The sequence below is a fragment of the Hyperoodon ampullatus genome (assembly GCF_949752795.1).
Source record: "Hyperoodon ampullatus genome assembly, chromosome: 17".
Taxonomy (NCBI): Eukaryota; Metazoa; Chordata; class Mammalia; order Artiodactyla; family Ziphiidae; genus Hyperoodon; species Hyperoodon ampullatus.
Window position 1 is genome coordinate 66,014,371 of NC_136930.1, and position 13,074 is coordinate 66,027,444.

General features: G+C 49.3%; 1 long non-coding RNA gene across 3 annotated transcripts in view; it reads left to right on the forward strand.

The window, feature by feature from the left end:
* LOC307065659 overlaps positions 1-13,074 on the forward strand; it is a 345,545-nt gene that overhangs the window by 194,760 nt on the left and 137,711 nt on the right. For all 3 annotated transcript variants that reach the window (XR_013811344.1, XR_013811345.1, XR_013811346.1), the window contains exon 4: positions 4,006-4,152. This is a non-coding gene — a long non-coding RNA (uncharacterized lncRNA). The remainder of the gene's footprint in view (positions 1-4,005; positions 4,153-13,074) is intronic.

The following is a 13,074-nucleotide window of genomic DNA, read 5'->3' on the forward strand; positions in this document are numbered from 1 at the left end:
GTCTCTATTTTAGAGTTGACCTCCAGGCCCAGACTCAGGCACCAGGAGGTAAAGTGACTTGCTCAAGATCACCCAGCTACCAGCAGTTGAAGAGTCTGGAATCATTTAAATCTAAAGGTTTAAATTCTAATTTAAACCATGAATGCCTCCCTGCCGGTAAAACAAAAAACAGAAAAACTAAGTGTAGTGCCTGCCACACAGAAAGGATTTAGTAAATGTTAACTAAAAGTAATAGGGGTCATCATTCCTGCAGCAGCTGTCCCCTGCCCCAGGACACCCCCGTTTGGCTGTACCCCAACTTTCTGAGCAGTACTCAGGCATCAGTTGGTGCAGTCTTGAGAGGATTAGGTGGCACCCAAGCCGGTGGGCAGGTGTGGCGCCGGAATTGAAGTGAGTTCGTGCCTTTTCCCGGAGGGCTGCCCAGTCCAAGGGAGGGAACCGGCACTCTGTGGAAGACATCGAGTTTCCGGTGTGGTGCTTATTTCCAGAGTTGGTGGGAGCTTCCAAAACATGCCAGTGTCTCTCCTGGTTGTCCTTTCCTTTGCTGTTTTCTTTCACCCGAGGCCGAGGTGGGGCTTGCAGGGATCTTAAAGGGCAGGAAATTGTCTCCATTTTCCGGACCTCGTCCCAGTTGTCCTTTGGTAGGTTTTATTGCTCCCATCTTTCAGATGGGTAAACTGAGGTTCAGGGAGGTGTCAATACTGAAGCCAGGATTCAAACCCAGGCCTGCTGGATCCCAGATACCTCACATCCCTGCCCCACTGCTCAGGTGCTCTTAGAGTTGGATTCTGATTTGTCAGCATGTATTTTTTTTTAAGCATCCTTGAACTATTGGACGTGTTTATTTTTTTCTTAACTTTTCATTTTATATTGGAGTATAGTTGATTAACATGGTTGTGTTAGTTTCAGGTGTACAGCAAAGTGATTGTTATACATATACATGTATCTATTCTTTTTCAAATTCTTTTCCCACTTAGGTTGTTACATAATATTGAGCAGAGTTCCCTGTGCTATACAGTAGGTCCTTGTTGGCTACCTATTTTAAATATAGTAGTGTGTACATATCAACCCCAAACTCCCAATCTATCCCTCCGCCTCACCCTTCCCCTCTGGTAACCGTAAGTTCGTTCTGTAAGTCTGTTTCTGTTTTGTAAATAAGTTCATTTGTGTCTTCTTTTTTTTTTAGACTCTGCATATAAATGATAGCATATGATATTTGTCTCTCTCTGTCTGTCAGCATGTATTGAGCAATAAGTCCAGGCTGGGTGCCATGCCTCATGTTTTTTTCTTGTTTGCTTGTTATGGTTTTTAAACTGTTTTCTCCAAATGAGGGGATGGTGCGTGTAAGAGGTACACGGGGGAGGATACTTTGTCTTGTTATCTCATGATCCTTTGGATTACAGCAGCTGTGGGGAAAGAGCCCAAGCGTTGAAGGAACACTGCCCTGAATTCAGATACGAGCCCAGCCTCTGAAGTTGCTGTGTGATCTGTGTTGAGTAATCAGCCTCTCTGAGCCTCAGTTTCCATATATGTAAAATGGAACAAGAACTCTTACTTGGAGAGGACACTGAGGATTTGAGATATTAAATATAAAATGCCAGGATGCTTGACACCCTGGTGCTTGGCTGGCCATCAATAAGTTGTGGCTGTTATTATTATTGTTGTTGTTGTGTTTTAGCACATGGTGTTATACTTAAATGTTACTTCTTTCTTTGCCCTATTGATCTTCGTCCCTCTTAAGGGTGCAGACCGAGCCTTATTCATCTCGGCATCCCCGCCTTCTAACACAATTCTTGGTACGTGGTTGATGTGCACTAGTGCGGGGCACATGGACGAGTGAATGAATGAACAGATAAAGGGGCCCATGGTTTGCCGGGACCACTCTAGCCAGCTGATGGGGGACGTATTTCCTGGAGTCTTATCCCCTCTTGTCAGATCCAGGCTGGGACAACGGTACAGTAGTTCCATTGTTCCCAGATAGCACTTCCTATCTTAATGTCTCGGCCAGGGCGGCCCTCGGCCACACCCTGCCCTGCTGTCCTATCACCCACCCCTACTTGGACGCTGGCGGGCTCCCCTCTAGCCTGCCCCAAAGGAAGCTTCCACGGCCCCTCGTCTCCCCCACTCCCTTCAGTCACAATAGTTGTCGAAGGGGGCATTTCCTCTCTCCAGAACTTTTCACATTCCAGTGAAGACCTAGAAAATGCTAAATCAAAATGCTCTGCATGAGCCTGACCCTTCAGAGCTCAACCTACGTCCTCCTGCCTTGCACCCCACTCTCCCTTTGTCTGATTGGTAAGTCAGGACTCATCCCTAGTCAACCGCTGAAGAAACTGAGGCTCAGAAAGGTGGGACTGCTAGTAACACAGCTGGTTAGTGAGAGGGCCTAGGGCCACTACTAGCTCTCCACACCTAACCAGTGCTTTTGCCACTAGTTCCCTTCCTGGTTGCATCGTTGGTGTGCGGGGCCCTTCTCTGTTTCCAGAAGAGCTTTGAGGGGTGTGTCACAACAGTAGTGACGTGGGCACGCTCAATCTGTTAGCTCAGGGTGGCCTCCCCCTGCCCTGTGAGGTGTTCAGGGTCCAGACATCGTCACACCCACCCAGCCGGGGAGGAAACAGAAGCCTGGAGGGCCAAGTAGCTTCTGGAGGTGACACAGCCTGGGGTGGCGGCACTTTTCCTTCTGCCAGCGTTCCCTTTCCTGCTCAATTTGACTCATAGATCAGTTGTTCTCAAACGTGGTTTCACATTGGAATCATCTGAGGAATTTAAATATCTTGCTGCCAGGACCCAACCCCCAAAGATTCTGACTTAATTAGCCAGGAGTGGAGCCCAGGCATTGGGGTTATAGCATCTCCCCCTGGGATTCTCTGGTGAAGCAGCATCCAGAACCACGATCTCAGATCATCCCTGTTACAGGGCTGTTGGGAAAGCTGGCAATTCTAGCAGTTCCCAAACTCTCTTTCAGACCGAGTTCCAGCCCTCCTAAATCAAACCTTGCTCGCCTTTGCTCGGATTGATGGCCGCTTGCGTTTCAAAAGAACTGGCAGTGCTGAATGAGGACGCTAGGGGAATAGGGGGATGGAGCAGTCCCAAAGATGTCATGTCTTGTGCCCCTATTGTGTACTGGACCCTGTGCTAAGCACCTTACGTATATTAACTCACCGACTTCACAATCCATGTACTAGCACAAAGAGACCTCTGCTGATGTTATCCCCATTTCACAGATGAGAAGACTTGCTCAAGCTGTTAGGGGCGGAGCTGGGATTTGAAGACAGAGAGCTGGCTCCAGAGGCCACTGTTTTAATCCCTATGTCTGTTGCTCTGCTCTGTGATGAACTGGTTCGCACTCGGCTGAGAATTTGCTTTCACCAGCTGATCCTTCACCGTGATGCTGAGGCCTTGATCTGATCTGTCACCCTGCTGCTCAAGAGCCTCTATGAGTCCCCACGGCATCTGTGGGGGAAGGGCAAACCCTTAGCACAGCCTGTGAGGGATTCCCCTTACAGTCTGACCGCTGGCAGACCGTTCTTTCACACTCCATGTCACACATGCTGTTAATACTGTTTGAAAAGTTCCCCACCTTTCTCTGCCTGGTGAACTTGTGCTCTTCAATACCTAGCTCAAATATCCTCTTCTCTCATCTACGATGGAAGAGTCAGTGATGCCTTCCTCTGTTCCCAAAGCTCTTGGTCCCTCCATCCAGGACCACATGGCTCACAGCCTTTTTCTCAGTACCCTCCAGTGGATCATGAGTTCCTGGAGGACTGGGGTTCTGTCTCACTCATGGTTGTTCTCCTCACTCGGCATCTACCAGTGGATGGCCAGCCTCCCACGTGTAGGATGACGTCCTTTACCTTAGGTTCCACTTTATTTCAGCCCTGAAGACATATTCTTTTTATCTTCTGCATATCAGAGGATTTTTCTTTTTGTAATGAATTCTTTTCTTCAGGGTGCCTCAGGCTCCACATTGCATCATTGACATTATTTACTGTGTTTTCCCAGGCCGGGTTGAGGTTTCAGAGGAGTTCCAAGCTCCTGTGGAGATTTGCTTCTCTCCAGCCTTGGGCTGTCTGCACTCTTGAACATCTCAGGGCCCAGAAGAGAAAGAAGAAAGCCAACCAGTTCTGGGAGCAGCCTGGCTGAAGAGAGGTAGGTGTCTTGTTTAGTGTCCAGCTTGATTCCTGAACTCAACCACCATGCGCCAGACAAGGCAGAAGCAAGAGGAATGGTGTCTCAGCATCCCGAGTGACATTTGTTTGTTTGCTCATGTGCTGTTGTGGGAATGGCAGCAGATGCTCAGCAAGGAGGAGGAAGGTGCTTTTAGGACAAGCCCTCCCAGGCTCGGAAGAGGGCGGGCACACGGGGAGCCCCTAGCTGTCAAGACCCAGTGTGAGACTTTGCCACAGCTACAGTGAAGGGGGCAGGAAAAGTCGAGCTTAAAGTTCCTGGGTGAACTCTTAGAGTTTATTCTGCAGAAATACATGCATAGTTGCAGATGATGTGAATAGGATCTTCATCTCAACATTGTTTGAAATAGCAAACAGCGAGACAGTTTTTATTTACTTATTTCTCTATTTACTTATTGACATACAATGCCTAGTTTTTATTTCATTTTTTTTACTTAAATTGAGGTATATTTGATTTACAGCAGCAGTCCCCAGCCTTTTTGGCACCAGGGACTGGTTTCGTGGAAGACAATTTTTCCATGGAACGGGGTGGGAGACGGCTTCAGGATGATTCAAGCACATTACATTTATTGTGCGCTTTATTTCTATTATTATTACATTGTAACATATAATGAAATAATTATACAGCTCACCATAATGCAGAATCAGTAGGAGCCCTGAGCTTGTTTCCCTGCAGCTAGATGGTCCCATCTGGGGGTGGTGGGAGACAGTGACACCTGACGTGTGTTGCTTATGTCCAGTCTAGTCTGTGAGATACAGCTTAATTGTCACTTGCCACTCACTGATAGGGTTTTGATACGAGTTGGCAAGCAATTGATTTATTATGGTCTCTGTGCAGTCAAGCCTCTCTGCTAATGATAATCTGTATTTGCAGCCACACCCCAACACTAGCATCACCACATCAGCTCCACCTCAGATCATCAGGCAATAGATTCTCACAAGGAGTGCGCAACCTAGATCCCTCACGTGCGGAGTACACAGTAGAATCTAATGCCACCGCTGATCTGACAGGAGGCAGAGCTCAGGCAGTAATGTGAGCGACGGGGAGCGGCTGTAAATACAGAGGAAGCTTTGCTTGCTCTCCCGCCACTCACCTCTTGCTGTGCGGCCTGGTTCCTAACAGGCCATGGACCGGCAGTGGTCCGTGGCCCAGGGGTTGGGCACCCCTGATTTACAATATTGTATTAGTTTTGGCATGACAACATAGCGATTCAAAACTTTTACAGATTAGACTCCATTCATAGTTGTTATAAAGTATTGGCTATATTCCCTGTGCGGTACGATATAGGCTTGTAGATTATTTATTTTATATGTAGCAGTTTGTACCTCTTAATCCCCTACCCCTATCTTCAGTGCCTAGTTTTTAATCGGATTACTGGATATGTAAAGAAACAGAAGAATTTGACCCAAACTTAGGAAGAAAAATAGTCAATAGAAAACAGAGGGCTTCCCTGGTGGTGCAGTGGTTAAGAATCTGCCTGCCAGTGCAGGGGGCATGGGTTTGTGCCCTGGTCCAGGAAGATCCCACATGCCGTGGAGCAACTAAGCCAGTGCGCCACAACTACTGAGCCTGCGCTGTAGAGCCCACGAGCCACAGCTACTGAGCCTGTGTGCTGCAACTACTGAAGCCCGTGCACCTAGAGCCTGTGCTCTGCAGCAAGAGAAGCCACCACAATGAGAAGCCCGCGCACCACAACGAAGAGTAGCCCCCGCTCGCCGCAACTAGAGAAAGCCGGCGCACAGCAACGAAGACCCAACGCAGCCAAAAATAAAGAAAGAAAGAAAATAAAGAAAGAAATAGAAAAAAAAAATTTAAAAAAAGAATGGAATTGAGATTTTTGAGCTAAATGCACACTTGCCTGATCAATTGATTTTATTATTATTATTATTATTTTTAGGTTCACAGAAAAATCGAGTGGAAAGTATAGAGAGTTCCCATATATGCTCTGTCCCCACATGCAGCCTCCCTCACTAGCAAGAATGATATACTCTCCCTCCTGTGCCAGAATGGTATATTTGCTACAACTGACAAATCTACATTCTCCAACACATCGTTATCACCCAAAGCCCATAGTTTATATTAGGATTCACTCTCGGTGTTGAACATTCTATGACAACTGTATAATGACATGTATCCACCATGGTAGTATCATATGGCATAGTTTCACTGCCCTAATAGTCCTCTCTGCTTCATCTATTCATCTCCCCCAATGAGACACCATTTACATTCTCCTCAGTTGGGGATCGGTTGATTAAATCACAATACCTCCATAAAATGGAGTACTCTACAGCTGTTAAAAAGAATGGGTGGCTTTATGAAATGATACGGAACACTCTTGAAGTTCTGTTCACCACTGTCGTCCTTAACAATGTTGATTTTAAAAAATGAAAAAAAGGAGGGCATATCATAGTGTGAAGAGTGTGCTAACCTAACGGCTCCACTGATGCACATCCACCACTCCCAAATCAGCTGCCTGTACTTCCTACGTCCACACTTACACAGTCTGTGGTTCCTGCCTCTATTGATCTGTAAGTCCCAGAAGACAGACCCCTCCAGGAGGGCAGGATCTGTCCATTTGCAAGGAGATTATCGCCTGGGCCAAGCCCAGATCCAGGCACCCCACAGCCTTCCCATTAGCATCTGTGAACGCATGAATGATGAACGGAGGGGGGAGTTTTCTTCCCACAGTGTCCTTCCGCCTCCTGCCTCTCAAACACATGGGCTGGAGTGGAAGCCCCGGATGTCCCCTCTCCTCTCCTGGGTACCGTCCCTGGCCTACCCACCCCCGCCCCTTGAGTCTCTATGTTCTGCCAGGCTTCATTATTCCCCAGATTACAAAGGCTCAAGGGGATGGGGGGAAAGGCTTGAAACGGACCTTCGAGATGATAACATGTCGCTGACGCTGTCAGTCGGGCCGATCTGACTTAACTGATTAATTTTGTTGTATGCGCCAAGCGACCCAGCAGCTGGGATCAGACTCCTGATCTGACAGTAGGCTGGTGAGTCAGACCCGATGGGTTTGATTCCACGAGCTGGCGTGGCTGCCCATGTGACCTTGGCCATGTTACTTAACCTTGCTGAATCTCAATTTCCTGATCTGTAAAAGGAGGCTAAAAGTGCTTCTCTTAAGGTTGTCATGAGGATTAAATGCAATCACATAAGTGAAAGTGCCCTTTGAGGAAAGAGGAAGGTGAAAATGCTTATTGGGTCGGGAGAAAAGTGAGGCAGGCCCGCTATTGTCCTCAGGTGCTGCATCCTTCCCTGGGAAACAATCCTAACTCCAAGTCAGATAGGTTATAATTTGGCTTTTACTCTTTTATTCAGTGCACTTCTCTCAGCCTCCCAGGGCTTTCAGCTTAAGCAAATAAATTATCCTGCACCGCCGGGCTCTGTGTTCTGTAGCCAGCCATATGTTTGAGCATGATAGAGATTCTTATCCGGCCAGGTAATATTACACAGCAAGGGATGACATTTCTTATCAGAGGCCCTGTGGAATCAGAGATAGGAGCCCTTTCTTTTTACCGGCAGCCAGGCCTTCATGTGCAGGGCTGGCAGGGAGGTTAAGAGGGGCAGGCCGGGGCCCAGAGTGGGCGGCTTGGGCTGCAGTGGCATCAGCTGGCCCTCTTCTCTCAAGACAGCCACTCCCAATGGCCTGCCTTGACGGATGTAGGCTATTTTGAGATTTTTGCATATGATAGAAACAGGGCAGGGCCCGGGAGTGTGAATGAGGAAGCAAGGAGAGAGCTTGATGCTGCTGGACCAGCTTGGGGTGGAGGCATGTGAGGCGTCTTGCCCTTGTCCAGAGAGGCAGGCGGCCTCCTGCTGCAGAGTCCAGGCCGTTCGCCGGCCCTGTGGATTGCAGGGTGGAGGCAGCTGAGGCCCAGGTACCTACCAGAGTCTTGGCTGCGGGAGTGACGAGGTGCTGGGTAACCTCCGTGTCCCCGTCAGGAAGCCGACCTGTGTGGATGCAACAGGGTGGGTACCACACGGGGCTCTGCCGCCCTCGGGCCTCTGTTTGGGAGGCACTAGCACGTGGGAAGGCAGGAAGGCAGGGCGCTGACTCCTCTACTTGCTCCCTGCTGGGTCCCCGAGGGGTACAGGCAAGGTCTACACAGAGGAGCCTGCGTTAGAATCCTGATTCTGGGACGCACTCGCTGTGTATCAGGCAAGTTGTTGACCTCTCTGCACCTTGGTTTCTTCATCCAGTTTTCTTTCCGTCTCTCACCACTTGCCTTTGGGTTCCATTGATCTCTGTGCCTGTCTTCGGCCCTGAGATGCCAGAGGAAGGGGCACTGCTGGGCCCCTCAGGGCTGAAGTGTGTGTGTGTGGCTGAAGCTCCAGTGTAGACGGAGGTGGTCAGAGTGACCACACGATTTGGGTACCGCGACCTCTGTGGGGGACACACGCTCAGGGCTCTTCTCGTCCTGTGTTTTGGGAAGTCCTGCCCTGCTCTCAAGTAATAATCTTGCTCTCATCAGAAAGGAGAGGAGAAGTGATTTCTCCCTCTCCCTGGACCCCTTCCAGCCAGCGGCCCCGCTCCTGCTTCCTTCCGGTGGCCTCACTTCCTGTTTTCCTCCCTCTCTTCCCCTGCCTCTCCCGTGCCGGGCCTCACGTCGGGCATGCCGAGTTTTCCTGTCCCTTACCTCTCCTCCTCCCTATGGCCAAGCCCAGATTCTGAAAGCACACCTCTGACCATGTCCCTCTCCACGCAAAAATAGTCTAACCTCTTAGCGTGGCCTTTAAGGTCCACCTCACCTTCACCCCGCCCTGTGATTTTATCCTGGTCACCTTTGGGTGGGACACTGGTTCTGGTAAGCAGGTCGCCTCCTTGTCTTTTGAAACTGCTGCTGTCTGTCTTTGACTTTTATGCTTTGTTCTCCACGTTTCTTTCTCTTTGGATACCTGAGGGGTCCATGGGCTCTGGCCACCGACAGGGCTGTGTTCAACTGCAGCTCTACCGGCGACTGGCTCTGTGATTATGAGCAAGTCGCTTCACCACTCTGAGCCTCAGTGTCCTCAGCTGTGACGTGGGCTGCTAGCTCGTGTGCCAGGGCTCTTGTGGGAAGCACCTGTCTAAGGGCTTCTGCTGGGGTTTGGCTCATGGCAGGTATTCAGTGAGTGGAGGCTCTCCTCTGTCTAATGGGCTATTCCTCTGTATCCAGATTCCACCTGAGCTCAAGTTCCCTTCCATATTTAGGTTCTTCCACCCCCAAGTCATCTTCCTCTGTTGAAAGGTTGCTGACTTCCTCGTGTCTGGACAGCAGGAATGGACCTCTTCTCTTTCCGCCCATGCTGACGTCCTAGCATGAGGTGGATTTCTTTAGGCCATTAACTGTTGACTAGTGGTTATGGTTTTGGCTTGGCCACAGGAACCATTGATTTAGTGACTGAGAAGTTGACTCCAAGGGAATGGAAGAGAGTCATCTGTTCTCTCGTTGAACGTAATTCGATTGAGTGCACGTGATATATCAGGCACTGGGGTTACAAGGAGGTGTAAGATGGCAGCTGCCCTCACAGAGCCCATCTCCCAGCAGGATGGTTGTCCAGGCCTGGACCACAGATCTGGAAAGACATGGGCCCCTCCCTGAAGGTAGCTCACAGCGTGGTGTTGGATGGGGGTGGGGGGGTGTGGGAGAAGTTCTGTGCCCAAGGAGAGGATGCCTCCCTTGAGATGGGTCAAAGACGATGAGGTCCCCCTTCAAGAGACCACTCTTGTCCTTGTCAGGTTGTACATCTGATTTTCAGACGTCTCCCACTATCCCCACTATGGCTTCGGTTCCTGCCAAGGGTGTGGGGGTCAGCTCCGAGGTCACCAGCACCTCTCAGCATGGACCTTCATAAAGCCTTGTGAAGTAAAGTCCACTGAGAGAGATGTTCTAGAACATTCCAAGCTGGCTAAGCAGGATGGTGCCTTGAGCACGCAGGGCAGCTTGTCCGTGGCCAGGACAGTGGGTGAGGCAGCCAGCTGACCATCCTGGCCAGCTTATGGACTCTCTCCTCATGAGCCTCAGACACCTGGGGCTTTAGTTGAGTTTTTTTCTTCCCTCTACCACCAACGCTCTTATCCAAGTCACCCTGCCTAGATCACAGCAACAGCTTCCAGATTTGACTCCCTGGATCCAATCTCACCCCTCGGCAATCCCTTCTCCACTCAGCAGCCAGCATGACCTTCTGAAGTGGGAATCCACTTGTGTCTGACCCACAACATACGTAAGCCTTCCCATTTCTGCTCCTGGGATAAAGACCAAAATCCCTACGGGGCTCCTGTGTGAGTTGGCCCAGCTGCTTTCCTTCTTACTCAGTGTTCTCCAGCCTCACCGACCTCTGCTGAGTGATACAAAACTACCCTGTTTCCTGCCGCCCCAGGGCCTTTGCATGTGTCATTCCTCTGCCTGGAATGCTCATTCCCTCCATCTTTGTGTGGTGAGTGCTTTCTGACCCTTAAGCTGTCCTGTTGTTGTTTCCTCCCATTCACTCCACTTTTCCTTCATAGCGTGATCTATAATGACATGTTTATTTGTGTTTGTTTCACATCTGTTTTCCTTCACCAGGCTGGAATCCTGTAAAGGCAAGGATGAAGTCAATTTTGTTTACCGCAGTTATGACAATAAAAGCTAGTGCTTTTATCACACCAGCCATATGCCAGGCACTGTTGTAAGTGCTTCATTTTTACCAAACCCTATAATCCTCAGAAGGCCCTCCTGAGGTGTTAGATACTGCAGCAGTCCCCTACCTTTTTGGCGCCAGGGACCAGTTTCGTGGAAGACAATTTTTCCACAGACTGGGGTGTGTGTGGGGGGATGGTTCAGGCAGTAATGCGAGCGATGGGGAGCGGCAGATGAAGCTTCGCTCACTTGCCCGCAGCTCACCTTCTGCTATGTGGCCTGGTTCCTAACAGTACTGGTCCACCGCCCTGGGGGTTAAGGACCCCCGAGATACTGTTATTGCCTTCATTTTACAGGTAAGGAAACAGAAGCACAGAAAGGTTAAGTAATGTGGCCCAACTCTCCCATCTAGTAGATGGTAAAACCAGGACTCAAAGTGCAGTAGCTCTGGACCCCTCTGCCAGGGCCTTCCCCAGGGGTGCTCAGTGGATGGGCAGTGCACGAGTCAAAGGACCACTGTCCCATCTCTCAGGGAGGTTCTCCTTGAAGTTTCTGCACTGGATTCAGGGCTGGCAGCATGGTAAAGAGAAGGGGACCTGGGTTGCAGTGTGGGCTCCCCCATTCAATAACTGGGTGACTGTTGGCAAATCCCTCAACTTCACTGAGCCTTGCTGTTCTGAGCTCAGACTGGAGCAGTGCTAGTCGCCTGCGTGATAGGAAAGGAGAATCTGAGAGCTTATGGTGTGTGCTCTAAAAGTGTTACCTGCTTTGCTCTCTTAGAGGGCTTCTTGGTTTTGGTTAGAGTATGTGCCACCCGCTTTCAGCTAGAAGTGGGGAGATCTTGGCTGGGGTGACAAGGAGAAGGGCTGAGACTCAGGTGCTGCAGGACATGGAGGGGGTTGGACTTCAGGCATCCCCTCCCCTCTCTTCTGCCCTTAGTGTGTCATTACCTTAAGTTGGAGTTTTCACTGACACACAGTTACAGGGCCAAGGGAGAGGAGATTGGTGACCCCCTGCCCATGCCAGGAGATGGAAGGGCCCCCAAGAGCATCCTGAGTCTCTGGACACTATGGCAAAGAGCTGCATTTTTACTGGGAAGCTCCCTCTCCCAGTGTCTTTCTCTCCCTTCTGGGGATCTCTGCAGCCCCTGGATGATGTCCCCTCCTGACCCAGAGACAGGGGCATTTAGAGTTATAGGGACCTTGCCCGCTGCTGGCCTCCTGCTATTTACTAGCAATGTGATCATGGATGAGTTTCTTAATGACCTGGTGCCTTGGTTTCCTCACCTGTAGAATGGGATGCTGACAGTAGTGTTTGTCATTGGTAGACTGAACTATTGGTCCCAGGTCTTCACTCCTCCATAATAAAATTAACACATGTATTCCTTTGCCATGGCCTCAAGGTGGGCGAATGCACTTCTTCACCCTGTGACTTTGGTCTTGGCCATGTGACTTGCTTTGGTTCGTGGGATGTTAGCAGTATCACTGGAGTGGAGGATGGAAACGTGTGGATGCTGTTGGGCTTTTGCTTTCCTGTGTGCCTTTCATCATGACAACATGGCTTTGGTAGTATCCAACCCACAGAAGATGAGAGACTTAGAGCAGGTTCAGAATTCACACCTAGCACGGAGCCAAGCTCAGAGAGACCTTCCCTGTATCATCTAACTGCTAGCTGACTAACAGACACGTGAGTGAGAAATAAATGCTTCTTATTGTATGCTGCTGGGTTTGCAGTATTCTGTTAATGCAGCATTCTTGTAGCCATAGTGACTAATATAACACCTCATGAAATTATTATAAAATTATAATTAATAAAGTGAGTTGGTTCACGTATTAGTTTCTTATTGCTGCTGTAACAAATGACCACAAATTCAATGGCTTAAAACAACACAAATTTATTATCTTACAGTTCCATAGGTTAGAATCCAAGGTGGGTCTCACTGGGCTAAAATCAAGGAACACAGGGCTGGTTCTTTCTGGAGGCTCCAGGAGAGTCTGTTTCCTTGCCTTTTCCAGCTTCTAAATGCCGCCTGCGTCCCTAGACTTATGGCCCCTTCCCCCATCTTCAAGGCCAGCCACATGACCTCTTTTCATGCCTTTCTTCCTTAGTCACAGCTTTCTCTTCTGCCTCCCTCTTCCATTTTTAAGGACACTGCTGATTATATTGGATGCACGGAAACAATCCAAGATAATCTCACTATATTAAGGTGAACACATTAGCCATTTATTTCCATCTGCATCCTGAATTCCCCTTTGCCATGTAACCTAATGTAGCCACA